Genomic DNA, 6,370 nt, shown 5'->3' with positions numbered 1-6,370 from the left:
TTCCCAGAAAGAAAGGAACTTGGTAATTGTCAGTTAATCAGTTAATACAGGGATTAAGGGCTTCATTGATATTGCAGAGGGCTGGTTTTACAATAAGCCTGAATCCAACCTGTGATGTAGAATAAGAAAGGCCATTTCAGATCTTGATTCTTTACACAAACACTGCAGTGCAAGATATGGCCACCAGGGGGAGGCAGCATTCGCCAGATCCATGGCGTGGTCCAGGATGAACTCAGTTTGCTGTACAAAGAAGGCTCTTTATCTTTCTGTCTCCTTTTCTTTCTCCATCCAATCTTGAAACAAAAGTCTGAAGAAAAAAATATTTCAGAATGTCTCTCTACAGATGGTAATCTTTCAACCCACAGATGGGAATCTTCTCTCTCTCTCTCTCTCTCTCTCTCTCTCTCTCTCTCTCTCTCTCTCTCTCTCTCTCTCTCTCTTTGGGACTTGGAACTGGGGAGCCGTGGGCACTTGGAAAGATGATATTAGTCCATTTCCAAGTCCAGTACAAAGAGACATTGTTTAGTAAGACAGACTCAGGTATGACTCTGTTCAGGCCAAATTAGGCTGATTCAGATCACACTCTCTTCCTTAATGGGAGAGTTCTGATCTGGCTGCAGCGTGCCAGCTGATCTTACCAAATACACTTTTTTTTGTTGGATGCAATGCACCATTTCACTTGTATTAGTCATTCTCAAGCTTGTTGGTTAGGTTGCTGTGTGAGGGATAAAGAAGTTTAATATTAACTGGGTTCTTGTATTACATGCTTGCGTCTGTAGAGATAGGACAGATGCATTTAATGTCAAATACTAACTCACCTATATCACCAACCGAACATATTAGAATGATGTTTCAAATGCATCCAAAAATCCCAAGACTTTTTGGCTAGCGTGACTCATTTTTAACATCACCGGTGTAATTTCACCTTTTATTTGTTAAAGCCACCCGTCATTTGGCCTTGGAACAGGTTTTCAAATACAACAGACCTGATAAATGTTTAAGTGTAAAGTGCAAATGGAATATGGGATCAAATGAGTAGAGATGTTTACATGCACACTTACAAAGCTGGTGGTTTGCTGTTCAGCCAAAGAGATGGAAATCTGTATTACACGAATTTTTATAGTATAACCGCTAAACATCAAATGTAATGATAAAACGTGTACGTATAAAAATAATCACTAATCACAGCCAGATCAGATCTATAGGTGGCTGTTATACCCCCCCCCCCCCCATCTCGTGTCTTCACCTTGAGATGACAGATATGACCCCCCCATGTCTCTTTGTCCCCCTTTCCTCCAGACTAATGAAGAGTGCATTCTTCCATTTGGTTGTGTGAAACGTGATCTTGGCCACGCAGAGATTGCTGGCTAGCGCTTCCTTTCCTCAATAAGCACCAAAAGGCCTGTGCACTCTCCCACAGCCGTGCACGCTCTCAGCTCCGTGCATGCTCCCACAGCCGTGCACACTCTCAGCTCCGTGCAGGCTCCCAGGGCAGAGCACCCTCTCAGCTCCAGTCACACTGAGGTAAATAGCAGGAGAGACTTACTAAACCCTGCTGGGTGTGTAACACCCTGCTGGGCCCTGCTGGGTGTGTAACAGTGAAAGTCCTCTATCTCTCTCTTTCTCTCTCTCTCTGTCGATCGAAACTTCGCTTAAGAGGTTCTTACACTGAGACGCTCGATAAATACCGGCATGCTCCATACTGGAGATGAGGTCAGTCTGGTTGAGGTCATCATGGGGGGGAGAAGAGGAATGACCCCCTGGATGAGGCCTTACACCGCACCAGTGTAAACCTCACACTGTGTGCGCACAGCACAACATCACTAACTCAGCTAGACAATCTCCTCGGCTGCCTCCAGAGTACGACAGCTCTCCTGCTCGTGCGTCATTCCCCAAAGCCATCGGTTATTTCACATAAAAGTTGGACAGTCATCAGTCATTGGTCTTTGGGGCACAAGCCTCCAGGCGTCCCTTCCCGCAGCCCATAGGCTGCTGTCAGCGCCCGTACGCTACCAATAGTAATTTCCTCTGTCACTTAACACATCGTTACTTTCTGTAATGTTTATAGTCAGAGCCAGCAGAGCTCTCCCCAACCCCCTGGTCAGTTTTTTTGGCCCTAAAGCAAAAACTTTTCAGGCTGTAAATTATTTTTACATACATGTTCCATTTAGGGCCCTGCTGTACCCTGAGGACCCTAACAATAACAGTGCTTCAGCTGAACACGCAGTGCTCTGAGAGATTTTTTACATTTTTTTTCTGGCTTTCATGAAACCACAAATCAGTTAACGGTAACGTTTTAAAGGGAGACACGGAGCTGAGTTCTCATTCTCCTGCACAGTCTGGATGTTTTGTAAGGCTTTTCAATCATTTACTGAGAGCCTTGTGGAATTCCGTATGCAGCTTAAAACTCGTGTGAAAACAGTTTTGCACTTCTCAAATCCTACTTTGTCGACCAGGGATACTGGGATTACCCAGCAATGCATAAATGTATTCACGGAGGGAATTTTATAATCAACACGTTTCTTTAAAAGACATGGTGCCCTTTTAGCTAAATTCCTCTTCTGAGAGGAATCTGAAAGGCAGTTTCCAGTCCTAAACAAACTTCCTTATCTAGTGTGAGTCGTATCATGACTCATACAACCGGTCAGTCTCAGAAGTCAGCAGGAGTTCGGAACCACTGCTCTGAGCCCAGGTACCCAAAAGTGTTGATCTGAGTGTTCATCTTTGTTGTCATATATTATCTTAACTGGCAGAGAGTGTTTTCAGCTTAATGTTAAAAAGGACATCAACAGAACCTTTTTAAAACTATTATTTAAAAAATACTTTTTTGAAAAATGGCCCTTATCATTTGTGTTGAATTGACATTTTTTTTAATTATTATTTTTGCGAACACAAAATATCTGTAACTGGTAGCAATAAAGTGTTCTTTTCATTTTAAGGCTGAAAATTACTAACATAATTTCTGAGAAACAGAAAGTGTTTGATTATAATGGAGCCCAGTGTGGAATGGTCATAAAACAAATAACCCATATGGACCACAGCTGTCTACAAACAAGACAGACGCTTCTTCAATATTAACCAACATGTCCTGTGGTAACTGAAGTGGAAGCTGATCTGTGTGGAACACGTCAGTTCTTAATCTACCTGGATACATCTGTGTAAACGGCCTAGAACTTTTTTTGATGGTCAAATATAAGCTCCCCGACCAACTCTTCATAGTGACAGAAAAACTCCTAATGGCCTCAAAATCACAGCATTTTCTCATGCTGAGAATCTCAAAAGAGGTGATACATATTCGATGGGGACTCTAGTTCATAGCCTTGTTTTGGGAAATGTTTTCAGGAGACGGATGTCTTTTTTGAACCTGACAGTCATAGAGTTGCATTTTATATCTACAAGAGCACAGAACAGATTAGAACTGCTCCTGCTGTTATACTCTCAAATCCTCAATGAAGCAGCACCCATATTGTGAAGAAGGCAGAATACTGATTGTGGATCACATGTCTGGTGGGGAAAATAGCATTACGGACTGGATGCAAGTCTAAACTAATTTCCATTAACATTTACTTCACCATATGTGATTCAACTGAAGATTACATAACCTGTTAAACTACAGCTACCGCTATACACCCTCACCCAGATGTGAGTCTAGCTTGTTCTCCATATAGCTGTTATAGAGAGGTTCTACATCTCCATTCGAAGTCATTTTTTCCATTAATGATTGTAATGTAAAGCAAAACATAGTACCTGGTGTGTGCGCCCTGAACACAGCTGATTAAACTGTGCTGTGGTCCTACAGGTCTCGTAGATAAACCCTTAGATTTAGCAGACCTTTATTCCTTAAAATGGAATAAGTAAAGTATTTACATGGTAAAATTAGAAAATAGTATGTTTAAGTATTTTAGTAGCTGAATTTTACTGCTTTTCAAGAAAACTAGAGAAAACAAGATTTCAACTTATAATGTCTAAAGCTTATCTGCACTTATCATGAAGACACTTTAAACGAAACATGCCCACAGCATGTTATGGTGTTGATATAAAGCCATGTAGTGTAGATTTGTATAGTGTGGGTGGTTAAAGTAAACATGTTACCAGAATGCAGTTTATCTTCTCAGATGTACGATGAGCCTAGACAAAATAATTTGGAATACTTACAATATGGCAAGCAGTTTGTACAACAGTACAGCAGATTTTCAACAATCCGAGCTGTAGGGAGACAGGGTGATGGTGACTGTCAGGTTAAATGGATCCTCTGGCTACCACAGAAGGGAGTCTGTGCTCTGTGCAGTGCTCTGTTTCCACAGGCTATTTCTCATCCTTGCATATGTCAGATGTTACGATCACCATCTCTCTTGTGTATAAAACGACGCACGCGGTCTTTATGTCCAGGGTTAGTACTGTGCCTCGTCCCCTGTACGCTGCGCACTCGTGCGATTTATATGCACCTTGGTAAACATCTGTCAGGCCTTCAGTATCTGAGGTGCACCGAGGTTACATGGTTGTTTGTGGCACCCAGTGAGGCACCTCAGCATTCTCTCAGCGCTACGGCACATTTAAGCGTCCGTGATGCCGTACTGAGAAGAGCTGCTTGGGTCAATCCTTACTGTAATAAATCTAAAGGGGAAAAAATTTAGTTTTACAATGATAGTAGCTCACATTTCCTGCTATTTATGCAGCACAGTCCAAAGAGGTTTTTTCCTATTTTGTAGAGCTGACAGCCAAGTTTAAAGAAATTACAGCAGAAAATGACTAATGTGTCTAACTAAACTAACTGTAACTGTAAACTGTAACTAAATATAGCTCAATGTGTTTATTGTAAACCCTGAGTAAATACTGTATGTTTACCTTTACAATCATTTCGAGACTACACAACTTTGATACAGTCCTACTAGAGGTGCCTGTATTAGATTGAGGTTATATGGGAGGTGTTATTCGTCTCTCCTCATCAGTTCTCCTGTAGGACCAGCCTGTACTCTTAGAGTCACTTTAGTGGCTCGACTCTTCACTTCCCAGGATGCAGTGCTGCACCCAGCTCACATTTTCTTGTGAACTGCGCTGAATGTTATATTGTTAAATGTGAACTCACTCACTCATGTTTAGCTGGTTGAAGATTCTCTCCACAAGGAGGAGCTATTTGCACTCGTAGTTTTTGTGCGCACCAACACAGAGAAGGAGAAGGCAGAGGGGTTGTGTGCGTAAACCAAGACAGGAGTGCACCACACATCGCAAACAAACTAAGACGAACTAAGAACATCAGACTGTGCTATACACAAGTCTACGTCTGATGGTAACAATCAGCCCTCGATGGCTGCTGTTTGCTTACAGGCCTATTCCAAATGTTCACACGACGAGCAGCACTGTGTGTAAGAGTGCTTTGGTGAAGTCGTGTTCTTGATAAGAACAACAGAATACCGTGTTACTCATTTACAGAATCTCTTACTGTGAAACCTCTATTCCAATGCATATTTACACAAAGCACAACTGTACTTTGATTTAATTCTGTACTCTGTTGTAACAAAAATAAGTTTATACATTCTCAGATCCTGTATATTCACATATTCCTATCTGCAGTTTCTTCTTCCACACTGGGTATTTACTGTATACTTTTTAATCCTCCACCCTTAGTTTAATTTCTTATTTAGACGTTTTGGAGCAATCACCAAAATAAACAGCGTCTGATATTGGGGTCGCCCCTGTGTGAATGCTACATAAAGCCTGCTTGTCACAAAGGCAAGGACCACACCGGGCATGGAGCCCGGGGTTACTAGGCGACAGGTGCGCCATGGCAACCACATCAAAGAGCCACCGCGTTCTGGCGAGGCTGGTGGGAACACTGAGGGTTAAAATACTGTGCGGAGATAACCCAAGGCCTGCGAATAAAGCACGTGTATGCTGTTACCTTCTAGTTTTTCCTCTTTGCAACTATTCTAATGTCCTCCGCTGACTTGTCTTTTTGAGACCGTTTCCTTAGCCGTCATTTGAGTTAAACGACATCTGAGAAAAATTTAGTGCTTGTCAATTTAGTCTATTACTAGAACCGCATGGCCCGAAGGAAGGCTTGGTCTCCTGTATCGTCTTTTACACTCATACTGTTCGTTCCACGTTGTTTGTTAACCGTATCAACATGACAAGGAACCCCAATTTAAACTCAAATGCTGCTTCTGATCATGACATCAGTTGGGCTAGTTGGGTTCATCCTGCTGCCTGGGGTGCATTATTATTAAATGCAGGAACTCCCACGCGGGTTTGGTCTCCAGAACCGCTTCCAGAACCGCTATTGCTTTTACACGGTTTTAAACGCTATAAATCATGGGCAACGTGGCAGGAACATTTCGCTGTGCAGTCACTCCCATCACTGACCTGCCGTGGT

The sequence above is a fragment of the Brachyhypopomus gauderio genome, unplaced genomic scaffold, assembly GCF_052324685.1.
Source record: "Brachyhypopomus gauderio isolate BG-103 unplaced genomic scaffold, BGAUD_0.2 sc119, whole genome shotgun sequence".
Taxonomy (NCBI): domain Eukaryota; kingdom Metazoa; phylum Chordata; class Actinopteri; order Gymnotiformes; family Hypopomidae; genus Brachyhypopomus; species Brachyhypopomus gauderio.
The sequence above is the reverse complement of the archived record's forward strand: the minus strand, read 5'-3'. Positions refer to the sequence as shown.